The sequence below is a fragment of the Mesocricetus auratus genome, unplaced genomic scaffold, assembly GCF_017639785.1.
Source record: "Mesocricetus auratus isolate SY011 unplaced genomic scaffold, BCM_Maur_2.0 Super-Scaffold_15014, whole genome shotgun sequence".
In the NCBI taxonomy this organism is placed as follows: Eukaryota; Metazoa; Chordata; class Mammalia; order Rodentia; family Cricetidae; genus Mesocricetus; species Mesocricetus auratus.
In genome coordinates this window covers 63,553,301-63,580,658 of record NW_024429186.1, presented here as the reverse complement: position 1 = coordinate 63,580,658, position 27,358 = coordinate 63,553,301, and the positions used below count along the sequence as shown (strand labels likewise).

Sequence of the window (27,358 nt, the reverse complement as noted above, 5' to 3'; positions counted from 1 at the left end):
GCACATGCGAAGCCTAAGTATCAACTCTGAGGACTTAAGTATAGGATGTTCGGAGGGCGCTGGCAGCCTCTGTTCCTCTGCCTTTTATGAAATGGACAAAGGCTGTGTCGTTAGCTGCCTGGCCAGGCATCGCCACTGGGCACTGATGGGTCAAAGACTGTAGAGATTAAGCCACCAGTGTCTTCAGGAGGTCCCCAGAACAGGGGCCACACCTGGTAAGTCAGGAAGGGTGTCAAACCTTGCCAGTTGCCAACCAGCAGCCTGCAGAGGAGCTGCGCCTGGCCACCACGGAGTTAAAGATACTTAAAGATCTGCCAGCATTTAAATATCAGGAGACTTCATGCTTTTGTGTCAAGATAAAGGTCAATCTTGAGCTCTCTGAGAAGGCAGAGGGCCTGGTGCTACACTCGGCAGGTGCTGACTGGCAGGCATTTCCTGCTGTCATGGTCCTATGTCCTCTTTTCTCTGGATTGTTCCTGTGAGCACATGAGCAGATTGGTATTTCTCCTTTCTTAAAAAAATCATCAAACTCTCCCTACCGCACATCATGGACCATTCCGTTGGCTTTCTTCTCTTGGCAGCAAGAGCTCAAAAGAGTTGTTCACAGGCAGTGGGAGCCACTGTTTCCACATTTGCTAGCATGTTCTGCTTGCAGCTTTGGCCCCCAGGCTCCTCCCCCGCAGAGTACACTGGGAGCTGCCCGAGGTGGGCATCGCCCACCTGTCAGACTCTTGCTCCCGCTGCCCCTTCTCTCTGGCCCCTGTGCTAGGTAAAACCTTTCTGTCCATGGCATCCACCTCTCCCCTTTGTGAAGAGGGCTGTATGGCTTTGCCCCTAGTTCATTTCTCCAGCTGAAGCTGGAGACCCGGCTGTCTGCCCGACCTTCTCCTTTATGTTTCACAATGCTCTTGATCTGACACATCAGAACTGAGCTCTCTCCTCCCTGCCTCTGGTGGCGTCGGTGTGTTTCTCCGCTGCCTTCCTGGGGGAGCGGAGGGGTGCGTGCTCTGCAACTCTCTAGTTTCTGCCTTAACAAATGCCAGCAGACAGGGGAAGGAGTCATGGTGTTCATTCTTCAGGGTGGCCCTGGGCTGGGTGTGTCCCTCTCTCAGAGGTAGTTAGTTCAGCACTGCCATCTCCACGGGATTCTTTCCTGTCTGGATTTCCTAAGTCTCCCTCAAGCCCACGGTTGGTCACAGTCCAACTGTTGCTTTCCCTGAACCCTGCCCACACCTGTGTAAACGGCCCCTTCATTATGCCCTCTATTAATTTTCTCGACGCGTACCATCTGTTGCCTGGTGGACCTTGCCTGTACACCATATTGTCACCAATTCTATTTGAAAAGGTGGTACAGAGAGTGGATAGCCGCTGTGTACGGACAGTTAGATACACGTGTCCATCATTTCCCATCACTAGAAGCCTGAGGGGAAGACAGAGCGACATGCTCATCCCAAGAAATGTCTGTGATGAGACGTTTTCCCTGGACAAGTGAGAGCCCAGGGCCAGAGCACAGGAGCTGAGAGCAGGGGCCTCAGACGTGGTCTGTACAGCACTCCACGCAGGCATCCCCTGCTAAGTGGTCCACGCCAGCCATTGGAATGCATACTAAGTTGTAACTCAGTGAAACCTTCAAAGAAGTCTGGGACCTGCAATCCTGTGCATTTCCTGCCTTGTTTTACCAAGATGCATGTCACAGAGGCTGTCACGTTTCCATAATTCGAATTATGGGCACTCACTAGCCGTCCAAGATAGAAACATTATTAAGTTATATACAGGCACTGACCCAGGCCACTCAATAAGCAGGGGACCAATGAGAGGCTCCCGTTTGACTGAGACCGTTGTTTACCTTGGCTGATGCTGTTTATGGCCTCAGGAAAGACAGAAGCTAGAGCTCTACCTTTTGAAGCTTCTCCTTCGAAATGTTCTTTTTTTTTTTTGTTTTGTTTTTGTTTTTACGAGACAGGGTTTCTCTGTATTGTTTTGGAGGCTATCGGTCCAGCCCAGCCTCGAACTCACAGAGATCCGCCTGCCTCTGCCTCCCGAGTGCTGGGATTAAAGGCGTGCGCCACCACCGCCCGGCTCCTTCGCACTGTTCTAAAAGCCCAGGTGTGGTGGTTCCTCCTGGATGGTTGGGGCACCCAGGAGAGGCTTCCGTGACAGGAACAAGTTTGAAGTAGAGAGTTTATTTCTAACTTCACATCCATGTCCACTACCTCCTCGTCTCCTCAGAGCCACCGCACCTGCAGCTTCTAGGACTCAGATGCGACCTCTCTTCTTCAGTCTGCAAACTAAACAGCTTGTAGAATGAATTAATGTAAAAGCCTGAGAGAGAAAAATCTACAGGCAAAGGGGCCAGTTTTGTTTTTAAAATACAAGAAAAATGCTATAAAGAATCCTATGAAATGTCAATCAAGATAAAATAAATATAGGTTATTTGTATTATCTGGGAAGGTCAAAAATTAATTTTTTTAAAATTCCGTTTTGGAGAAGCTTAAATAAGAATGGAAGGAAAGAGAGCAAAAGTCAAAGAGTTACATCCTTGGGGATTTGTTCCAGTGGAGCAACAGAAATATTCTGTAATAGAGGAATTCTTAGATAAACTCACATAAATACATATATGTATCAGCTAAATATATATACATATATGTTAGTTAAATGTGTTTTCACACACAAGCACACATCGAGCATTATTTTCTCAATATTTATTTGAATGAATAATAAGGTAAAAATTAGGAAGAAAAACATCTGTATGTTTATTATTGTAACTGTTCTGATTATATATGTGTACCTCTGTATTATAGCTAAGAAATTGGAGGCACATGTGACAAACTATTAGCAGTGCTTACCTCTTAGATAACTAGCTTTCTAGTGCTGAGATGAAAAGCAGCTTGGAGAGAAAGGGGTTGTTTCACTTACATTTCCTATCACAGCCCTTGTCCAAGGCAGGAGCTGAAGGCAGGAACTGAAGCAGAGGCCACAGGGGATGCTGATTCGTTCCCTGGTGTGCTGAGCCTGCCTCCTCCTACATCCAGGACCACCAGCCCAGGGGAACAGCCACTCACAATGGACTGGGTCCTCCACGTCAATCATCAATCAAGAAGATGCCCCACGGGCTTGCCCACCGGCCAGTCTGCGGCATTTCTCAACTGAGGTTCCCTCTTCCCAAATGACTCTATCTGTGCTAAGTTGACATATAACTAAGCGGCACATCTTTGGATGAGGATGCATCTGGTTGCTTCTAAGTTTGCATTTTAGTTTTTTAATTAATTTTTTATCTACTTAGTGTATATGTGTGCATTTGTCAGGGAGTCAGCTTCTGCCATGCGGGTGCTGGGAATCAAATTCAGGTCCCTGGGTTTGGCATCAGGTGTGGTCTCACTGGCTCACTGTATATTTTACATCTTTTCCCAGTTGCCATGCATATGTATCAGCTTAATAACTGAACGCGAAAAATAACTCTTGGAAGGAGATGTCGTTGCTCTACAAAAAGGGCTGGTGGCTACAAGGAAGGGTATTTTGTGTGCCTTCTACTACACACAATAGATGACTGTAATTAGCAGGATTCATAGAAGAATAAATAGTGGACCTTTATTGCACACCTGCCATGTGCAGGCACCGACACACCTTGGGCTGACTCTGTTACACTGACTCCTTCACAGATTCTCTTTAATTCTTTTCTAACAGCACCATGAAGGTAGATACTAGAATAGTCTGGAGAGGCAGCTGGGGTTTAGAGAAGTTAAGTAGACTTATTAGGATAAAGCCAATGCTGTGACAAACTTATTTTTTTAAGCATCTAAAAATCCATTGGCAGCAACACCGGGACTGAGGGTGGGTTTAGTTTCCACTCTGTATACTGACGGGGCCTCTGCTGGACTCCAGTGCTGCTCGAGATATTCCTCCCAGGCCAGTGGTCAGGATAATTGAGACAGCGGAGGCCAGTGTGGCATTTATGGCTTGGCCCTGGAAGTGGTGTCTGGAAATGAGCCACGTGGTCACTTCTACCTGCAGGGGAAACTAGAAAGAGTCTGGTTGTGTCCCAGAAGGGAAAAACAAGCATTCCCGGGTGTTCTGCGATGCTTTGCATTCTGTGAGTGATCTTCCCAGAGTCAACGATAGCGAGGCTGTGAGTGTAGTCGGTCCTGTTAAACTCAGAGCCAGGCAGCCACACTAAGAGATGTGTTTGTAGATGGTGCCACCATGATGTCTGGCTTCGTCCCCACCACTGCCACCCCTGCTGCCCTGAGCTGGTCTCACCTCACTCGGTATTTTATTTTTTAGAAGTGTTTAGTGTAAAGGGAGGCTTTCCCGCCAGCCTGTTCCAGAGCCGCATCAGTCCCAAATGAACACACAGGAGGCTATATTAATTATGAAGCTGTTGGCCTTGCTTGTTTCTTACTGGCTAGCTCTGACTTAAGTAATTACCTCATAATTGTTAATCTAAGTATTTCTCTTACCGGAGAAGTTTCCGGGCTTCCTACCCCATGGTGTTACATCTTGACTCCTGTGTTTCTCTTTCCCAGAGTCCTCCTGGACTCCTAGTCCCACCTATCTTGGTTCCCTATTGGCCAACAGTGCTTTATTGACATATACACAGGAGTTCCCCCATCAGTTTAGGACTTGCCTCTTTTGCTTTTTGTGTGTGAATTCTTGGCCTGCATACACGTGTGTGCAATTCCATGCGTGCCTGCTGGATTCCCTGGAACTGGGGAGTGGCTGGGATCCACCATGTGGGAGCTGAGAATGAAACCCAGGTCCTCTGTGTGCGCTGGGAACCAAACCTGGGCCTCTGCAAGAGCAGCAAGTGCCCTTAGCCACTGAGCCACCTCTCCAGGCCCCTTTGGTCAGGGTTTCTTGCCAGGATCCGTTCAGTCTCCTTTAGATGTGCCGCAGCGCCAGCTGCGCTAGCCTCTGTGTCACAGCTCTGCAAGCATGTCCTATGAGCATGCAAATATGCTTATATAACTTCTGGGCTTACAAGTTCCAGTAAGTTCCACGAATAAAACTCAGCATGCCGGGCTAACACAGGCCCTGAGGAATGCACGCCTGCCCGCCCCCTTTCTGGTCCTTTTCGTGAACCCCACCCAGTTCTCTGGACACCTCACTCTCTTCTTCACCTCCCTGGCTTTCACTGGACTACATTTCCCGCTTCTCCACTTGTCTGAGTTACATGCATCCCTCAATGCCATCAAGCGTTATCTTTCCAGGGACCTTTTCCCGACCACCTCCAGCTAACACTAACTGTCCCTTTGCTTCACTTGGGGATTAGCTGCAGCTAACAGCAGTCAGCAGCAACTGTTCAGCCAGCTTTAGGAAAAGCCAGTCAGTGGAGAGGATTAGGCGCCCATAAAATTATTGGGAGGGTAGAGGAGTAGGAAGGGTGTAGGCATTTTCCAGGAACAATTCCCAAGTTGACACTGCAGAATTTGCCCACCAAGGGCATATGCCTCAGCCACAACTGGAACTCTAGGAAACGCGGAAGGTACTGAAGGCAGAGGGGGTTCACACTGCCTCTGGTGAGGTCAGCATCAGCGTGGGACCCAAAGCTAGGGGCAGTACACCCGCACTGTGGCCAGGACAATGGGCTTAGTCTCTCACTGGCTCACTAGCAAAATACTCTTATAACACCACACACACACACACACACACACACACACACACACACACACACACACACACACACACCAGACATCCCCCCCCAAAGCTCTCATCGTCTCTCTACTGTGCTAGCCTCATACTGAGTTCTGTGATCTTGCTCCTTTCTGTAGCATAAACTCAGTATCACCACTATGCCCACCCTTCTAAACCACAGGTGTCATTATGTCTCTCCAAGCTCCCAGTAACTGATGCTTCCTTTAGGAAAAGTACAGATTCTTCAGCTTAACACTCGCGCTATTCTTCTTTCCTCCACCGTGGCCCGTGGCTTCAGCTCACACCCCTGTCTGCTAAAGTGCCTGGCCGCTGTGTTTGCCCAGTTTCCTAGCCTTATTCATCCTGGAGACCGGACTTGAATGTCCTCCCACTGGGGATGGTGGCTGTTACCTGCCCTTAACCCCGCACTCCACATCACATGGGCAGGTCTTTTCGTACTGAAGTTCCACAGCACCGGCTTGTACAGTGTGTGCAGGGCCGTCAGGCCCCATGAAAATGTGTCTAGGACCTCTAAAGGGAATAGAGAAAGACCAGCAAGGGACGTTCTGACCTCCCTGTCATAGTTCAGCCAGCACAGCTCTGCTCAGCCGAATTCATCTGTTGTTTCCTCTAATTTTCATGACAAAAGTTTTTATTTCCATGGAAAAGAGAAAAACACTTTTAAATGGAAGTTTGGGTGAGGAGTGTGTGTGTGTGTGTGTGTGTGTGTGTGTGTGTGCGTGCCCGTGCGCGCACATTGCATAGGTGTGCACGTTTGTTTAGATATACACACCTACACGTGCACATTTGAAGGCCAGTTGATGTCTGGTGACTTCCTTTGTCATTCTCTAGTGTTTTGACACAGCGTTCCTCACCAAACCCGGAAGTCTGCTGTTTAAGCCAGACTGGCTGATCAGCAAGTCCCAGAATCAACCTGACTTCTCCCTCCCCCCAGTGCTAGCAATGTAAACTGAGGTCCTGATACTTCACCCACTCAGCCATCCCCCTCGCCCTTGGTATTGTTTCTCATAGTATTGGGAGTTGAGCCCCTGCTCGCCCTTGGTATTGTTTCTCATAGTATTGGGAGTTGAGCCCCTGCTCGCCCTTGGTATTGTTTCTCATAGTATTGGGAGTTGAACCCCTTCTTGCCCTTGGTATTGTTTCTCATAGTATTGGGAGTTGAGCCCCTGCTCGCCCTTGGTATTGTTTCTCATAGTATTGGGAGTTGAACCCCTTCTTGCCCTTGGTATTGTTTCTCATAGTATTGGGAGTTGAGCCCCTGCTCGCCCTTGGTATTGTTTCTCATAGTATTGGGAGTTGAGCCCCTGCTCGCCCTTGGTATTGTTTCTCATAGTATTGGGAGTTGAGCCCCTGGTATAATGTGTGATAGGCAAGCACCCTTCCGCTAGGCTACACTGCCAACCGGAAAGTGAGTTTTAAAGGAGCTTGTAGGCATAGCACTCATCCTTGTGCATGAAGTTTAATTCTGTGTGTCTACCACTTGGTCTTGCTTGAAGCACTTGTGTGTAATCAGATGGAGACAGCCAAGATACATGTGTTCATTTGAAGTGGGGAGATAAGGCTTAGGGAAAACAATGGACACCATGTAAAGGCATTTGTTTTAAGTTTCTCCATTACAGCTGAAGTGGCTTCCAGAGGCTGTGTTATAGGACTGTGAGTCCCAATGCACCCAGCAAATGTCAGGTTGCACCAAGCAGTGAGAGGCTGCCTTCCAAAGGCTCCCTGAAGGGAGGGTCAGCACCATGAATGACACGGATCTCACAGTGACGCTGGCCCTTCTACAGAGGACCCTGGAGGTCCTTTTGACCTCAATGCCCCCCTAGTCTCCTGTTGTAATTAGAGACAGGCCACACTGAGCCTCCAGATGGCCCAGTCTCAGGGTGGTTTTTGAGACTGTAATATCAGCAGTATTTCTTTTTTAACTTGGAAAACAAATTGGTCTGATGCCTTTATATTGAATTGCTTGTTGTTTGCCTCTGACTAAATGTCCCCCAAGGCAATTTTAGGAAGGCAGCCCTAAGCCTGCCATGTCTGGTACTTGGGCCAATGCAGTTTCTGAGGCCAGCTTGGCATCCTCTGGGCAAAGATTTGCTGGGGCAGCACATTTAGAGGAGGATTTAGAGCTTTTGCTCCTTAGTAGTAAATGGGAACTCACTGGAAGGCAGCGGTGAATCGTGGGGCCCTTAGCTCTCTCTGTGGGTGAGCTGAGTGTTTCGCTTGCCCATTTCACATGGGCTTTGACGAGTTTTAATCCCCCCACTTACAGGTTGAGTAAACATAAATTTCATTCCCAGAACAACTAGCTCTCTACCAGAAACCAAGAAAATTGTGTTTTATTTCCTGTCTTGGGACCTTCCTTGGGCATTTTGGAACATATGAGCAGGGGGAAATTAAGGTAATCTTAGGATTGCCACAGTTCTAAAAGAGTTTTGACACAGTAAATTTAGAAACAATTTATTTGTTTTCTTAACTGGAACAAATCTCAATCTTTTCTGGAAATATTTTATAGAATGAGTAAGTATTAGGTGTACCTTGATAATTTAGTTTTATTAATATCATTTCAAGTAATTATTAAATACCTGCCTAATGTCTTCAGGGAAGAATGGTTGGCCCAATTAATTCATTGAATTTCATTTTACCTTTCTATTTACAGAGATGTTGGCTTAATTAAAGGCTAATTGCATCATATTTTTGTTAATAGAGAGAAGTATTTGATTTCATTACTTTCATGTGTTAGATTAAGGAAACATATTCAGCAAATCATCTTTGAAGAACTTACCTTCATATCAAGACAGAATACCCTTTTACTCAGCCTCGTGGTAAAAGACTGCCCAGAAGTAGAATGTATGAATCACATTATAGATATTGGCCGACACTGACAGTTATGTTAAATGCGTGGCTTACATGCACATTGTGGATTTGTGATATCAGAATAATTTTTCAGTGGCTTACTCTGTCTGCTGTCCCTTAGCTTGTTTTATACATATGCTCCATTCTGTCTTTGCTTCCTAATCCTGGCTGTTGCCCTGCTGCCTTTGAACTGGTCACTGTGGGATGGATTTTCCTTTGCACTCATCCACTGTCCTATACCTAAGTATCCCTTCTCAAAGTCTGGAAAAATCATTAGGTATTCCACTGCTTATATTTGATGCTTCATTAACAAAATAGTTCTGTAAAATCTCTGACTTAGTGAATAAGAATTTATTTAATTGCCCATGTCTTAAGTTAATAGGATTAGAAACCCAGATAGTATATGTTATAAACATATGGCCCCTCTCTATGACTCATCACTTGAGATATGTAAATGGTGTCACCATGGAAGCAGCAGAAGGAAATATGAAAATATGTGATATAATTATGTTTCCGAAAAGAAATAGCCAATTATGTTATCCAAGACCAGCTCTAAAAGAATCAAGAAACTTCTTGTGTGGCTAAAGATAAAACAGTGCTTTATTTTGTATGCTCAAACAAGTAAGTTCCAAATGCAAAGTCCAGGATTAAAAGGACTGTCATAAGGGATGCAGAAATGCTCAGCACAGACGCAATCTTGCATGCAAATGTCACAGTTCCAAAAATCCTCTGGTAGCACTAGGCAGCCTTTGAAATTTGGTTCATGTGCTGGGCTCGTCAATAACCCACCCATTCTGTCAGAGGCTTAAAACTGGTTCATTTTAGGTTCATACAGGATGGAGGAAGAAATGTAAGAGTTGTTGCTTATTCATCATGTGTTCAAGGCAACATCTGTTCTCTGCTAATGTTTTGCTTGTACTTCTGCTTCCTGAGTACATTAGGTAACCATAGAAATGAACTTTCTGGTAACCCGAAGGTGCAAATAGATAGGAGGACACACTGCTTAGACTAATGTCAGCTGAGATGCACCGAATGTGAAGATGCAGAACCCTTCCCTGTGGTAGGTAAATGATTATGATCCTATACCCACCTCCCTGTCTAATAGTTCTGCCTGCCCTACCCGCTGTGTCAGACTCTCTAGACCTTCTGCAATAGCAACTGAAGGGATAATATCTAACACACGAGAGGCTCCAGAATGCTGCTGGAGCATTAATGATCTTTGCTAGCACTCTGGAATGTTACCAAATTTTTCAGAAAGTTGACTTCCAAAACAAGAGTAGAACATTTCTGCCCCTCAGTTTGGAACAATACAGCATCACCCAGTTATGGTCCTAACTGGAAAGGGATGGCATTACTGAAAATAAGATAATCTAGTAATATTTTCAGAGATATACATGGGTTGGTGTAGAAAAATCACATGACTATTCCATGTATAACCTGGCACTAGAGCAGCGAAATTGACTGCACCCTGGGCCTTTTTGATAGGGAGAAGTGAACTTAAGTCAAGGGCAGTAGTCAAGAAACAAGTCAGGGACCTGGGATTTCTGGTTAGTTGTGGAATGGATTTGGACATGACCATGCAGAAGCTATCGGCAGCTCACAGAGAGCTTTCTCTATCATGTCCAAAGCCTAGTGGGTAGCTGGGAATGCCAGTGCCCAGTGACCATCTGTAGGTTTTCTCTCCTGGGGTAGTGCTGAATAAAGGGGTGGGAAAGATTAGGGGAAGACACCAGTCCACCATCTAAATGTCCTATGACATTTTCAAATAGTTCATGTCCTACCCCCCCACCCCCATGAAATGCTCTACACTTCATAAGGAGGATATGTTAAAGATTTTACTTGTGTCTATTGTTTTGGATTAAGAAATGTATTCTTTTATTCTATTAACTCACTTCATTCTTGGTATTATGTTTAATACCAAATCTAAGGCTTATCTGTCAAGTTGATTTTCACAGTTGGCCAGGGTCTCGGAAAGTTTCGGTATTAGGATGCTAACAACAACCAAAAGGCATGCAGTTCTCTGCAGAGATTCTTGAAAACAGAGTTCCAGAAACCAGTAGATGGCAAGGTTCCAGGGATTGAGTCGGGTGATCATTCATTTGCAGTAAGATCCGGGAGAGTCCTCCCTCGTCAAACACACCCCTGTCTTAAAGAGGTCAGTTACTTCTGACAACACTGCCCCATTTTCTCGTCCATGCAAGAGCAGACATTCTGCCTATTAGAACAAGAAGTGGATGATAGGCCCAAAGGACATTATGGTGCTGCTGAGCCACTGCCCCTCCTCCTCTTCCCTCCTCCTCCTCTTCCCTCCTCCCCTTCTTCCCTCCTTCTCTCCTTCCCTCCTCCTCTTCTTCCCTCCTCCTCCTCTTCTTCCCTCCTCCTCCTCTTCCCTCCTCTTCTTATTCCCTCCTTCTCTCCTTCCCTCCTCCTCTTCTTCCCTCCTCCTCTTCTTCCCTCCTCCCCTTCTCTTCCTCCTCCTCCTCTTTTTCTTCTTCTCCACTCTGTTCTTTCTAGTCACCCTTCCACGATGTTGGCCACACAGGGATTATACTGCCTGCCCTTCGCCTCCGGGTTCCCACAAGTTGCTGTAGCCATATGAGTTCTTTGGGCAGCTTTGGTCTTTGAGGAGGCATCACAGGATGAAGCACCTGGTGGTACAGCAATTGGGAGTGCTAAGAGTCTATATCTCTATAGCTGGTGACAAAGAGTTGAGTTCTAGATCGTTTGCCCTCTTGCAAGATCAGGGCTCTTATTTGACTTTGATGCTCACAGATGGGCATAGTAGAATGCACTTGAACACCCAACTACATGAGAACTGTGACAGAGTGAAGCCTTAAATCCAAGGGTTTAAAGCCAGCCTGGGTAACATAGCAAGACTCCCATCTATTAAAAATAAGAATGATTGATTTTTAAAGAGAGGATGATTCAGTAACATAGTGTCTTCCCTGACTAGAGGGAGCACATTTCTTTCTCCAAGGTCCTAAGAGGCCATGTTTACTTCTCTGTTATCTGCAGATTTGTGTTCATGATGATCTCAGCCCTCCTTGGCGCTGCACTCAGACAATTATAATGCCCTCACTTCCTAGGGATGTAATCGAATACAAAGACATACACACAGCCTCGTATTTGGACAAGTGTTTCTTCCAAACGGAGGGGAAAGGAAAGTGAGTTTCGAAGTTTCCTAAACACAGAGGGTTTCCCCCCAACCCCAGCTCTTTGTATCAATTGTATAACCAAAAAACAGACAATGGAAAAATTACAAGTAATTATAAGTCATTAATTGTGAAGGACCTACTAGAGTGCCCAGCTAAGACAGTGATGAACTGTGATGCTGAGCTTGGTCTCAAGGAGCTCATAGTCTGGAAGAGAAGATATTTACACTTGGGTCCACAGAGGGTAGAGTTGGGAATGTTTAGCTGTTAGAGTAGAAACAGAAAAAGATTCTTAGAAGGGGTAACATCTGGCCGGGTGGTGGTGGCACACGCCTTTAATCCCAGCACTCGGGAGGCAGAGGCAGGTGGATCTCTGTGAATTCAAGGCCAGGCTGGACTGGCAGCCTCCAAAATAATACAGAGAAACCCTGTCTCGTAAAACAAAAAAAAAAAAAAAAAAAAAAAAACAAAGAAGAAGGGGTAACATCTGAGATGGACTTTGGAGGATGAATATTAAGCAGAAAGTTGAGCAAAAGCACAAGGCGTGGAAAACTGAGTGGTTGGTCCAAAGAAGGCATGGTTGGGAGGATGGCTGTAGTCGGTAAGGAGACTGTAAGGGAGGAAGGACCTAGTGCCGGGGGTTTGGACTTCATCATTCTAAGGAGAACCAGTCAGTGTATGGTTTTAACCAGGTGGAGGCAAAGCCAGTTTGACATTCTCAAAGCCATCAGCCTCATGTGTGTATAAGGACAAGCTAGATATCCCTAATTCTAAACATGGCCTTGGACCTTAGCTTATACTAAAAAGATTTCTAATTTGCTGTAATTTAAGTCCATAACAGAATTAACTGCATATAAGTTGGGCAACAGAAACCACATTGGTTATTTTAACGGGGAGAATTTAACATAAATTATTAAGAAAACACTGAAGAACCAAAGGGCAAACAGTGTGGTAAATAACATGGTTCTAGTTGCCAGAGGAAATATTACCAGCTCTGAGGTTGGAGAAACACTGGAAGAGGCCAGAGTTATTAACACGGTGCATTCTTTCACGGTGGCCACTCTGCAGGTTTAGAATACATTACAGTTCCTGAAGTAGAAGCTATTATGGCCAGGGTGGAGAAGAAGGCCTGTGGAGGCCCAGGCAAATAAAGCACAACCAAGCAAACAGGAAGAAAATGGGGCCTTTCTCCCCTCCCCAACCTTTCTTCTCTGCTCAGCTCTCCGTGGCAGAGAGCCTGCGAGGGAGTTGGCAGGCCAGACTCCCAGGGCAGAACCACAAAGCAGAATGAGAGATTAGAGCTAAGCATCCAGGTCCCAGGGTGTGTGGCTCTGCTGGGAGGAAATGGGCTGGGTGTCCCAGAAACTGAGTCCCCTAAAATGCTAGCGGGTAATAAATCACCTTTGGACTTGCTTTCATTCTCAGCCTGGGAGCGGCAGTTGTGGCCTCTGATTTTCTTTTTCTTCGGTGTCTTAGGAATTCTTTTTTTTTTTTCAGTGAATTCATTGATTTTATTTTTGAGACAGAGTCACACCCCATAGCCCAGGCTGACTTACATTGCACAGCAGTCCACTTGCCCCAGATCCCAAGGGCTGGGGTTCTAGGCATGAACCACCAAACCTGATGTTCCTAGGGCTTTCTGATCACAGCTTCTGGACTTGTCCGATGCCAAGCCATGTCCTGCAGATTACAGAACACCATTCTGTCCAGGAGTCCCTGCAGTGGGCCAGCACCATCTGTGCAAGGCTTAGTTTAGCCACCAGGTGACAGTCTTCTCAGCCCAGTGCTGCCTGGTGAGTTTAGTCACTGGAATTAAGTTCAAATCCCAGCTCTGATAGGAATTAAACAACTGCAGACAGTAATCTCTGAAGCGCAGCTCCTCATTTTCAAAATAATTTGCACTGTCATCCTCCAAACCCAGAACTTGGCACTTGGGCATATTCAGGCAGTCAACTCTCCTTCTCTTATTTGTTGTCATTAACATTCAGGACCAAATTGCCAAAACAGAGAAACTTAGTCTTTTTTGGAGGAAAACTGAAATATAGTCGTTATGTAGTTCTTCTCTCCAGGCATCTAGAACACTGAGTACACCAACAACAGTTTTAAAAATATATAGAGAATAGCTGGAAGTTATTTCTAAAGAGGAAGGCTGTCTTCAGTGTATGCAGACACCAGCGGATCCCCTGTAAGAACAATAGCTTTTCATTGTATTTCAAAGCTGCCACCAGCAGCCAGTGTTCCAGTGTAATTCCCATACAAACAAATCTCCAGCAAACTTTCCATGACCGTGTGACTTGGTGTAAACAGCTCTGTAGCAAGTGCTTCCTACATGGATGCCCGTGCTGTCCATGCAAATGTGCCGGTTCCGAGGGAGTCTTAGAAACACCGTTTCAGAGTTGATGATTTTTACAAAACAAGACAGAAAACAAATTCTCCTCAGCCCTGCCCTCGGGACTGTGGTTTGCTGCAGAGGACACCTGGGAAAAGGTCCCTTCCATCAGAGCTGTGGATAGAAGGTGCAGCATTGGAACAATTCTTTAACGTCACCAAGGCCCGGAAAGGCTGACCAAGGCATGCAGGCTGCCAACAGTCCTGACTCTTGGGCCAATGAATAATGGCAGGCTTTTTATTTTTAAGTAGTAGTTAGAATTTGATGGCACTTAATATTTGCAGTGACCTTTACAGCTATTGTTATTAGCTATTCCTCCCAGAGGCTCTTTGAACTAAAGGACATAACTATTTTTACTCAGCAAGCCCCCCCTCCCACTTCTTCTGTGAGCGTGGTGGGCTCTCTGAATGTAATAATGACATTTGCCTGGAGGTAAGCGTCATTTCCTGTGGGCCGTGGTGTCAGTGATAAAATACATTTCCAAGTGAATACAGTGTGTTTAAATATACTCCATGTAAATCAATTCATATTGTTTCCCTGCTTAAAATCCTGCTATAGTTTACTACTCAGTGAGGAGCCCGTCTCAGGCTTGAAAGGCCTTTAGTCCCTCTTTGCACCTCGCTTCCTCCCCCTGGCACTGTCCTAGTCCATTACCTCTTTGCCACAGCTCCCTGCTGACTCTTGGACTAGGCGTCTGTGCCGGTAGATTCCTGGACCTGACATGCTCGCCCTCCAGGTATGGCTACCTCCTTTGCCCCTAGGAGTTCTTTGCTTAGATGTCACCTCCTCCGTGAGGCCTCTCATGCTGACACAATTTCAAACTGCAGTGGTCAAGTCCTCCCTGCCTGCTAGAATGTAATACATAGCTCACCTGGTTATCACGTTTTCCTGGTTATTTTCTCTCTCCTTCACCTGACATAAAGCAGGGATCTATGGCGGTGTAATTCACTACAGCACACTAAGCATCTAGACCAATAAATGCATGTAGAGAGCATCTAATAAATATTTGTCAAGTGAACAGATACTAGTTCCTTAAAGGTTGTTGTCACGAGGCCTCACCTGCCGGCTGCAATTTCTCAATGTGTGCTTCGTATTCATTTTCCTTAGTGAAGGCCCCTGGGCTACTTTTCCAGCCCTGACAAGCGACTCATTCTCATAGCAGTTTTGTTCAGCTAAACGAAACCCACCAATCCCTAAGGTTGGAAGGAAGTGTGAAATCTCAGTGTTACAGCACAGAAAATGCCTTAGCGAGTGTTACCCCACCGACCCATCACCATGTGGCAGGGTTGCATCAGGCCTCTGAAGGGAGGTGGGCATGTGCAGGACTTGAATGCTCAAGGTCTACTGATGGGTGGTGCAGGTGAGTTCTGCTTCCACAGGTGCCCTCTGCATGACCTTGAGCAGCACTGTAGCCTCTGGACCTCCACTTCCTTTTCTATGAAATAAAGGTAAGGAGAAGTTTCCGCGACGCCATGGGGGTGTAAGGATACATATTTAGATCGTCAGTTATGCTGGGTTAGTAGCGTGGCTGCTCTAGCTTTTCCTTTCATGAGTTCACTAGCCCTGGGTAGTTGGCTGGGTTTCCCTCTGTTTGATCCAGCCTGAAGTCCAAATAGAAACTGTCAGCCACCAGCAAGTATGTATGTCACTACCGCATTCCTAGGGTTATTGCAGCGCCATGCTGGTCATTGCTGTGGTTCACAGCATCATAGCTGCTTAGGACTGTTGGTTGCTTCCTTCCCTTGGAAGCTTGCATTCTGCCTTCTGACACCGTGAAAGCTAGTCCTCGGGGAGGAGGCTTTCAGGTCGGATCCAAGCTCGGTCCTCTCCAAAGTGCATGGTATCTTCAGCAATAGAGATTTATCTTCTACTCCTGGACAGCAACCAAGGGCAACAATAGCCAACAATGTTTTAGGAATCTATTGGACAACCCTGACCTAGAACTCGAAAGGAGCTGTCTCATGTCTGGTGTTAGGGGTCATTACAGAAAACCACAACCCATTGAAATGCAGAGATCAAGTGATCACGTGGTGCTCAGCCCCCAACTGATATATCCACAACACAATTCCCACACCCAAGGCTGGGGCCCTTGTGTAAAAGGAGACAGATGATAAAAATCAGAGGAATAAGAAGCTAACTGTGAGCTTGTGTCTCCTAGAAGTGTCTGTGAGGCTACCCCCAAGAAGTCTCACCAACATGGCTGTCTAAACAAGACCTGAACAATGGACATGGTAATCTGGAAGGTGGAAAATTTGCAGGGCCTCAACCCAAATCAAAGAATCGCACATAACTAGGGTATCCTGGGAGCAGAAGTGTTCTTCAGAGAAGAATCCTTCCAAAGGACTATCTAATCAATACCAAGTGGTCAGCCCCAAGATCATGTACATCCCGGTAACATGATATGGACTGAGGAGATTGTAGTCATGTATTTAGGAATATTTATTATATGAAACCAATAAAGGAAAAAAGAGGTCATGAACTTGAGAGCAAAGGTTGCATGGAAGGGGCTGGAGGGAAGAAAGAGAAGAGAAAATATGGTGATTATAGTATAATTTCAAAAAATAAGAAAATATAAAAAAGAAAATTAATGTAATAATTGTCTAGTTTGTAAAGTTTTCCTGGTTTTTGAATTTCTGATTTTAAAAAACTGTTGGGGCCCATAAAGATGGGACCACTTCATCTTGCCTCAAGGTCGGAGAGTTCAAAACTGTCCTTAGTAAGTCTAAAGACCTAAAGGCCTAACACTTGGTTACTGCAGGATGTCTTATCCAAATAACAACAGACTTGGGCTCAGGTGTGTTTACTCTTGACCCTGAAGCTCAGCTGAATGCCTGGAGGATTAAGGGAAGTAAATCTGTTTGCTCCTTATTCATAATAATAGAAGTCTTCTGTCATGCCCTCCCCACTCCCCCCACCCGAATAAACTAGAGGCGGTCAGTGTTCACTGAGTTGTCCTCCTGACTCTGTCCTATGTCACTGTTTCTCTTAATGTCTTTACCTACCCTTTCTCAATCTACACTCCTCCTCTGAGGTTCAGCCAGGCAAGTTGGCTCACACTGTCTATAGCCCCACAAAGACAGCTTACCACAAAAAAAAACCACACACACAAATTAACCAGTTAACCATATTAACCAATTTTATCTGTGAAGTTCAGTGATAACCCATAATGTGGCACAGTCATTATCACCCATCATTGCAACTTTTCACCTTGCAAAACTAACAGCATGATCACTAAACAGTAGCTCTCCAACCATCCCTCTCTATAGCCCCTGGAAACTACTGTCCTCCCTGTCTGTATGATTTTGTCTCCTAGGAGTCCTTTGTGTAAGTGGCAGCCTATAGCTTTTGTGAGAGTATCTTGAAGATTCATTCATGCTTTAGCATATGTTAGTATTTCTTTCCTTTTTAAGGTTGAACAGTAGTCCATCATACATGTTCACCGTATTTTGTTTATCCATTATCTGCCTCTGGCCACTTGACTTGCTTCCATAACCATGGTTTTGTGATGATTAGTGAGCTAAGGCATGTAAAAGAGTTTGGCATACAATAGGCACTGAATAAATATTGGCTGACATTATTGCTAATATTAACTCTGATTTCTAGACTGTCCTTCAAATTCAGCTCAACCAAGTCTTCAGCTTATAAGACCTGTGTCAACAGATTTGAGGTGGGAAGGGATAAGTCTCTCTCTCTCTCTCTCTCTCTCTCTCTCTCTCTCTCTCTCTCTCTCTCTCTCTCTCACACACACACACACACACACACACACACACACACACTATGATACCACAATTTCCTTTTTGGTGGATAGTGGGGTTCTCAATAAGTAGCCTAGATGCTTCTGAGATCTGCCCACCTCAGCCTCCTGAATTCTAGGGGGCATCCCACCACATGCAGCCGTACACCACAACTCATCTGTTGATGGGCATGTCAGTTGTGTCCATATCTAGGCTGTTGGGAATACCGATTAATGAACACCTAATGCAAACATCTTTGTAAATTAGTGATTTCCTTTGGGGAGGGTCCATAGCTATAGAGAGACTGATGAATCATGAGGTGATTCTATTTTTAGCTTTAGGAACTCCCTGATGATTAGTCATGCTGAGCACCTTTTCACATACTCATTGCCATTTTTATGTCTTCCTTTAAAATGTCTTATTTATGTAGTGTGGGATGTGTATAGGGGAGCATGGCCTATGGGTAGAGCTCAGAGAACAATTTACAAGAGTCACTTCTCTCCTCTGCCATGTGCTGTCAAGGACTGAGCTCCAGCCATCAAGCTTGACAGCAAGCCCTTTGTATTGCGAAGACTTTGTCTGCTTGACGCAAACCTAGACAATCTCTGGGAAGTAGGAATCTTAGTTGGAAAAATGTCTCCATCAGATTATCTTGTGGGCCAGTCAGTGGGGACACTTTTTTGATTAATGGAATCAATGTGGGAGAGTCCAGCCAGCTTTGGGTGGTGCCACCCATGGGCAGGTGGTCCTGGGTTATTGAAGAAAGCAAGCAAAGTGATCTTGAGGAGCAAGCCAGGAAGCAGCTTTCTCTGTGGTCTCTGTGTCAGTTCCTGCCTCCAGACTCCTACGTTGAGTTCTGGCCTGAATTCCCTAAGTGATAGACTGTGATCCTAACCTGTAAGCTATATAGTAGTGAACTGGGTTTCTAGTACCAGGCATGGTTAGCCTTAGGTCCAGCCAGACAGGTGTTGGTTACTGCCAGGATAGAAGTCCCGTTTGTTGCACCTTTTGGGATATTTTGCCATCCTGGTCAGTGTTGTGGTTCGGAGGCATCAATCTGGGTAGGACTACTGACTGCTTTCCTCTCTTGGCAGCTAGCATATCTCCTTGTAGTTCAGTACTGTGAGAGCTAACCCTCAGGGAGGAATTCCAGCACAAGACCTCCGAGTCCTCTGTCCAGATTGTGGTGTTTTCAATGACAGGATCATACCTTCAATTTCTGGGAAGCAACCAAGGGCAATGCAATAGCCTATGTTGTTTTGGAAGTCTCTTGGACTCTACTGACCAATAACTTGAAGGGAGGCTTCCCGTGCCTGGCACTGAAATTCTTGTTGGCTAGTCTATGGCTTTTAGGGTGACACTGTTGCCTCCAAGTGGCATAACCTCATTTAAACTATGTGTATGATTTATGCAAATACACTGGCATATATATAATTTTACATACACTGAGAAGTTCTCTACCACCATGTCCAGTAAGTGGTAGAACTGAGATTCGTCTCTGCTTGGGTTCCATAGCTTGAAGTCACACCTTCCATCTGAGCAGCTGTTTCCTGGTCTTTCACCCAGCAGATGTCAGCAAACTTCCTTTTCCCTCCGAGTCACCTCTGCCCTCTGGAAGACAGGTATTCATAACTGAGTTATGTGCTACTAAGTTCCTTCCACAGACAAATGCTGTCTCCAATCTTTGGTCACTGTCCTTGCAGTTGCCATGGGTGTCTTCAGTGATGCTGCCATGGAGCCTGTGTATCCATGCCTGCCTCACCGAGACTGTGTAGTCTTGTCTATACTATTTCCAGACTAGACAGTGGCTATGGAACACAGGTACCATCTGACATGAGCTTGGCACACAGTGTTTATCTTCCTGGGTCCACAGAAGTATCTCTTCTATGCTAGAATTTTACCAGAAGTTTTGTTTTGTTGTTTTGAGATAGAGTCTCTCTGTGTAGTCCAGGCAGGCCTAGAACTCACTGTAGATCAAGTTGGCTTCAAAGTTAGAGATCTGCCTGACTTTGACTGTCTCCCAAGTGCTGAGATGGAAGGTAGCACCACCACACCAGGCTAGAAGTTTCTACTGATAAAACTGAGACATTTGTGTCTGAATGTTTCTGGGATTATACCACACTTCTCTAGTTTTCATGTGTCATCATCTTGCCAGTATTACCAGGTGATATTAGTGTCCTGGCTAGTTTTTTGTCAACTTGACACGAATTAGTTGTCTGGGAACAGGACTCTCAATTGAGAAAATGCCTCCATAGCTTGCCTGTAGGTAAGTCTGTAGGGCATTTCCTTGATTAAAAATTGAATTGGGAAGACTCAACACACTGTGGGTGGTACCACTCCCTGTCCCATGGTCCTAGATAGTATAAGAAAGCAGGCTAAGCAAACCATAGGGAACAAGCAATGGGGAACAAGCTACTAAGGAGATTTCCTCCATGGCTTCTGCTTTAGTTCCTGCCATGAGTTCCTGTCTCAACTTCCCTCAGTGATGGAGTGTGAACTAAGAGTTAGTTGTAAGCTGAAATAATCCCATTCCTCCACAAGTTGCTTTTGATCGTGGTGCCTTATCAATAGAAACACCATTGAAGACAGAAATTGGTATTGCTATGGCAGACCCAGCCATCTTATTTTGGGGAGGATTGGGGAGAGAGTTTGAAACTTTGGGATAGGAAAGCCATTGAGTATTGAGAGCTTAATGAGCTACTTGGAAGACAATGCTGAGAGCAGTCAGACAATGGAGATGTGGCTTGTGCAGTTCAGAAAGAAGTTTGAGCCCCCCTTAAAGACTCTACTGGGGCTGTTCAATAGTTTGAATTAAGAATCTGGCTGTTCTGGTCAACCAGGGCTTAAAGAATTGGCTATGGCCAACAAGAGACCAGAAATGCAAAAGTGAAATCTTTGCTTTTCCAGGACAGTTTGAAATTGCTGTCATGATTTCTTGTTCTTACAGGGACCTTGGACTCTCTCTCTCTGGCCCTGGCTCTGGCTCTGGCTGTTGTTTGTTTCTCTTATTGCAGTATCTGGGTACATGTTCAGAATAAAGACTGCTGTGGGATGTCATTCATTCAAGCCTGGAGACTGAGGTACCACGGCCAGGTGCCCTCTCCCCATTGCTGCCCTGTCTCAGACTTTCATTTCCTCTTGGCTGGGGTTTTGCTCTCCTTGCTGGCTGAAGATTGTTCTTTATAGAGAAGATGAAAACCAAGTAAGAACTGAGAAAATCTGCTATCACTGTGTCATCTCTAAATTAGCTGTGTCGTCTGCTCAAACAGGAGGCCACTGCGTCTCTTATTCTTTTGCTTATCTTGAGCATCTGCCGGTGGCTCTTAGTGCTATTTGTATGTGCTACCTCACCCCAGCCTTCCAGTTCCATGACTTTGCATCTCTCCTCTGTATCTGCTCTTGACAGCAGAGTCCTTCTTTTGGCCTTAGTGACTGTCATATGGACATAACGATTTCTTTGGCTACCTTTCTCTCCAGAATTATGCATGAATGGATAGGCAGAATAAATTACATGGAGCTTTCTAGAATGAAGTTCTATATGATTGAAGTCACCGGCCAAGGTCTCTCAGAGCATCCGGCCTCATAACTTACGCATTCCCACTAATGACTAACCTTTGCTGAGCATTCACCACACCCTGCGTTCTGTGTTGGGGATTTTCTGTGCACTACCTCATCTCACTGTCAGGAACCATTATGGTTGGTCTAACCATGCGTGATTCAGTGTGGAAGGTGAGATTTGCATGTTTGTGAGAACAAGGCCCAAGTCCTGGTTTCTCCATGATCCTGTGGTAAGCATTAACCTCCACAGAGTTTAGCCTTCCAATCACTTTCTTTTCGGTGGATTTGTGGAGCTATACTCCCTTACAGTCTTGAGAACAGAACACTGTTCATATTCCCTTCACCAACCCTGCAAGTTATGGGATGACAATCCCTATTCAGTCTAGATGCCAGTCACCTCTACTCTAATAATCATCTAGATGGCCAAGAAACGGTCCAGACAGCAGCCCTCGCCATGGCACCCATGTCCCTCTGTCACGTGAAACTATCAACAGAAACAGCCTGAAGAAATGAGATGCTCCTGGCAGGGCTGGCCTCACCTCTGCATAGTTGCTCCTTCACAAAGCACAGATCCTAGCAGGGAATGACAGGTGCGCCCAGTCAGGTGGGCCTGAGGGAGGCCAGCCCTCGCTTCACCTCCTGCTCTATGAATACCACGTTGGTTTGGGGGGCTGTCTTCCAGTGCGATTTATATAGTGCCTTTTTTCTCAGGAAGAAAGTGAAATGGTTCACAATAAAACATGTCTGAAATAGGACAGTTGAAACATATTTTCAAAAGACAGACAGACAAAGAAGGGTCAGAAATCACTTGGTTTGAATCCCTGACAAGAAGTTTTATAGAACAAATGTATTTGATCAATCTCCGGTACAAATGTCTAGGTGTGTGGGGATGGAGGAAAACAAATCCCTCTGCATTTGGGAGAAACACAGAACTCTTCAGCCGGTTCCCTTAAACGCATGTATCTCAGTCAATAGCATCTTGCCTAATGGCATCCATGGAGATGCAGGTCCTCATCTCAGAAAGTCCCAGGGGAAGACAACAGAGGGTGTTCCCAAGCCTTATGGCAGCCGATCTGCCCAGAGGTCAAAGTTACAGCAATTCATCACTGTCACTGACAGAGGACCACAATAAATTTGTCTTTAAATATTAATATCTAGTACTCATCTTAGACAGTAGAGCTCACACTATCCATTTATCTCTTTGTTTTTGAGTACAGAACAGTATATATTATAATGAAACTTCAAAAAAACCATCACAAGGGCCACTTCTTCCCTGGCTTGTCTGTGAAATAATTTTCCAGGAGCAGATGGATAAGCAAGGAATGAATGAATTTGTGCCCACCAGACTTCGTGGTACTGGTGAGTGGATGAGTCTCACATTAGCTGTGTTTCTGCATTCAGGGCCAAGCTTGACCTTGGACATCACTCAGTGTCGTGATGTAGGCTGGCACGAAGACAACCTGAGTCATAGCCAGCAAGATGACATGGGTGTCATAGGGCATGTGAAGGAGCACCGGGCCTCTCTGCCCCCTGTCTGCACACATGTCCACCCTCACCCTGATAGTTTACCCATGACCATGTCTATGCTCTAGCTACATGAGAAAATACACAAGAAATGTTAGTGAGGAGAACTGGCTTCTGAATTTCAGTTTCAAGACATACATCAAAAGGAGATTCACTGACATTTCCGGTGGACATTTTTCTTCTCCCCTCTAATTCCATAGGGGTTTCCATTTCATGTGCATGTATGTGCTATGTCTATGCATGTATGTATGTTTGTACCTGTATGTACACATGTAAATGCCCATGTACATGTGAAGGCTTGGGATTGATATTGGAAGTCTCCCTCAATTACTCTTCACTTTTTTCTTTGAGGCAGGTTTAATCCAAATCAGAACTCTAGGCTGGGCTAGTCTCACTAGCCAGCTTGCTGCAGGGATCTCTGTGCCAGCCTTCTGAATCTGGAATTACAAGCAGGCTGCCATGTCACCCAGCCATCATTTCCATGGGTTCCAGGGATCTGAACTTTGGTTCTCTTGCTCGTGTTGCTTTAAGTACTGAACCATCTTTCCAACCCTCCATAAGGACAAAGGTTGTAGAGCAGAGTCAGCATACTAAGGCAACCTAGAAACTAAATATTGACAAGCTTCCGTTAAAAGCAAATAAACAATAAAATGCCAGGCAATGAGTCTACCTAAAACTGTATTCTTGCTGTAATGTGAGGGTTCTAAGAATGTAGGTGTCTGTGGGAAAGTAGACAATACTTGAGCTACAGGAAGTCATTACAGGTGGAAATGATCAGGACAGGGAAATGCCATCGGTGAGTCAGAGTGTGACTAGTTTTCTGTCAGCTTGATAGACTTTGGTCATGCTTTGTCTGGACTGAAATTGTAATTTAAAACCCCTGAGATGTTACTAAACACATGAATGTACACATACAATCACATATGTGCCCACCTACATGCAATATCTCCACTAGTGTAGTTTTATATATTATCACTTAGCCTACAGATTCCCTCAATTAATGAAATGTCTGTTGGTAACCTGGCTGTTTATCTCTCTACCCATCCTTTCTTACACCACCATCATTCACATGACGCTTACTGTCCTAAGCAACATGACTGCTGAACTACGGCTTCACACCACTCCCGCTGCCAGGATTCCTATAAAAAAACACCTAGCCCTGAGTGGTTTAGAGCATGGCTGGTTAGAGACAGGGTGTTTAACGAGACCCTTAATGAAATGAATAGAGCTGGCTCCTAACCCACCTGGCTACTGTGACCTTATAAAATGGTGAAATTCTGACAGGCTCACAAAGGAGACTGTGACTAGGAACAGAGAGAAGACCTCTACCAGCAAGTCACAGAAAGAAGACTCAGGGGACATCAATCCTGCGACATCTTCATCTCAGACTTTAGTCTTCTTTTTCCTGTGAGAAGATAAATGTATTAAGCTACCCAGTCTGAGGTATTTTGCCATCATATTCCTAGAAAAGTATATAAGCACCTACAGTGTACATGTCCCTGTTCCATACATGAATGAAGTGTTGTCTCTGCCTTTGGAAAGCTCCTGGTCTACTGGGTAGAAAGCACGCTGAAGCAACTGGCGTGGTGAATCACATGCCCAGTTTGTTAGATCTTAGTTGAGAATGACAAAGCCCCAGTCCTGGTTTGATTATAGCGGCTATGCTTGTGCCCCCATTTTGTTTTCCGTTTGGAACAAAATGTTTCTAGTGAGAGAGGGACTCGGTTGAAGCATTTAGGGACATTCCTCTCAGCCACTGAGGATGTGTGGGAGGTTGAATCCGTGCTTTTAATTCATCGGTATCCGAAGCCAAAATTGGTCTTTAGAGTGTTTGCACTGCTTTAAGCGCATCAGAAATCTCATCTTCACGGTAAAATCTTATCTTCGCAGTGGATCCATTTGCTCCCGGCACACACGGCCTCATCTGATCTCTGAGTAAGCAGAAGGTGAAGCCCTAGCATTCTGTTAGCCCAGTCTCTGTTTAGACGGAGCCACTAACCTAAGTAGAGGGCGTGGAGCAGGACCCTGTGGCTGGGACGTAGAGCACGGTCAAACATTGTAAGGTATAATGTGATCCAAACTAAAGGAGCATGGAATCTGGGAGCTACAGGACCTTTGGATGCTGTGCAATCAAAAGGCTTGATTTGCAGATGTAGAGTAAGAGATACAGGTTAAGTGGTAAATGATTTGTCAGAGGCGGGGAGGGGGAACTAGCTTATTGCAGAAATAGGATGAAGACACTTGTCTCTCCCTTAAAGTACAGCTGTCTCTAATGCACTGTGGGTCTGGGTTTGGAAAATTATAATTCCAGGCAGAAGTTCCCAACAAATAACATGTCTGTAATTTGGGGCACTGGATAGAGAAAGCTCTTGGTCTGAGTAGCTAAGCTTCCTACTGGCACAGTATATTGAGTCAACTAGTATGACCTCTGTTTTTTATTCAGAGAATAGAATAATCTGCTTTTTAAGATCACAAATGTGAAGGAAATACACTTGAAGATTACCTGTGTGGTCCGCCCTGTACTAGCCCATCACAGCAACTTGTGTATGAGAAAAATGCAGGTCAGAGAGATTATGTCTTTTGTCCAAGATCTCACAAGGAAAATAGCTTCAGAGTTGAGAAAGGTGACATTTGTATGTAATCCCAGCACTTGGGAGGTATGGGGGGGGAGAATCAAGAGTTCAAGGTCATCCTCAGCTATAGTCAGCTCAAAGCCAGCCTGGGCACACCTCTCTGCTCCTGTAAGTAACCACAGTAAAACTCATTGGTTCACCAAGCTGGACTTTGGTGGTATCTGTATTTTGGTTTTTCATAGGCTCTCTATCTGGGGTGAGTAGATGTGTGTGTTTTATCTCCCCAGGAAAAGTCTTGTCACACAACAAGTTCTAGCCTCAGAAGAGAATGCCCAGAGCAAACTAGCTAAAGAAACTAACCATGTCTGGGAGCTCTGAGTTTGATACCATTAACCTGCTGCAGAGAATAAAGCTGTTACACTCATAGATCATTGTCCTGCTCGGCCATCATCTGTTTGTTTTGTTTGTATTTATTCTTTTTTAAATGCCTGCTTGTTTTCTAAAGATTGTAAGCGTCAGTGGGGATGGAAGACACCACGGAAACAAGACCTTCTAAACACAACAGGACCAATGCGCATAGGAACTCACAGAGACGGGGAGCATACACGGGGCCTGCACTGGTTTAAGCCAGATGGAGCCAGAACTGAAAGAAGAAGTGAGCACAAGCCCACCCTTAAGTCAGAAGCAATCTCCAATTGATAGTCATCCACAAAGGAAAAATTAGTTTTCTCCAACCAAGTCTCACTGGGTATACAAACCACGCTTAAGGACAGGCCCCATGGCAACAGTGGATGGCCAGAATAAAACAAACTTAGTGGTATTTTTGGAGGATTTTTTTTTGGGTCTCATAATGCTTCGTCCAGACATATTGTTTTGGTTTTTGTTTTTACCGTCCAGGTCTTTCACTTACATATTATGTTTTCCAAATCTTGAGTTTTTATGTGACTTCTGAGTGTGGGAATCTGTTTGTGCATATCTCTGCATCTGTATATGTTTCCTGTGCCTTTTCTTTGCCCCCCCCTTTTCTGTTTGTTTGTTTTGTCCTATTCTGACTTGTTTGTATTTATTCTTTTTTAAATGCCTGTCTGTTTTCTAAATGAGAGAGAGAATCAAAGGATGTGGACTTGGTGGGTGGGGGTGTGGAGAGGGTCTAGAAAACGTGAGGAAGGAGAAACTGTGATTAGAATAAACTATATGAAAAACTATATTTTCAAATAAAAATGAAATAAGAAATTAAAAAAAGATAAGGTGGAAGAGAAAACAAGATCCCCTCCAGCCTTTGGTTTCCACATATATGCACAGACATACACATGAGCCTGTATCCACACATGCCAACTTTTGAGAACATGTCACACGTACACACTAGACACGCATGCAAATGAAAAGAGGAAAAGACCCCGTGCAGGCAGCTCACATTTCCTTTCTTCACAGTAAAAGGAGACAACCTGTGTGGCTCTCAAACCAGGTTTGGCTTTGTTTTTAGCTAAACCACAGCTCCCTGCAAGGAGGTCATTTTCAGAGATGATGGTGGGCATCAGGCTATTCTCCTTGGTGACCTGAGTGCTTAGGCTCCTACAATTTGTCCTTTCTTCCATGGGCAGATAAGAAGAAAAAGATGACAATGTCAATAATGTTGGCTTCTGTTTGGGGGCTCCCTTTTCTATGGAGCTAAAATATTCTGGGTGCTAATGTCCTGGTCACCATATGGTATCCAAGACACCACACTCTTTCTATGGACTGTCTCCCTTTTAACTTGGGGTGACCTCATGCTGCAAGTCTCTATTTTACAAAGGTAAAAGTGTGGTGGTGAATCGCCACTGTTCACTAGATTTTGAACCTCCCAGAACATTCTAGGCATGCATGTAAGGGTCTTCCAGCAAGGTTTAACCAAGGCGAAAGCAAGCAGGGCATTTGCCTTCATCTCTC

The 27,358-nt window shown here is 45.1% G+C and overlaps 2 long non-coding RNA genes across 2 annotated transcripts; both read left to right on the top strand.

The window, feature by feature from the left end:
- The first annotated feature begins 53 nt into the window (after positions 1-53).
- LOC121139493 lies at positions 54-16,566 on the top strand. Its single transcript, XR_005876447.1, has 3 exons — positions 54-215; positions 15,423-15,491; positions 16,202-16,566. It is a non-coding gene; the product is annotated as an uncharacterized LOC121139493 (long non-coding RNA).
- Positions 16,567-23,818: 7,252 nt separating this feature from the next.
- Positions 23,819-26,252, top strand: LOC110342057. The gene is made up of 2 exons (XR_002384048.2): positions 23,819-24,302; positions 25,938-26,252. It is a non-coding gene; the product is annotated as an uncharacterized LOC110342057 (long non-coding RNA).
- The last annotated feature ends 1,106 nt before the right edge of the window (positions 26,253-27,358 follow it).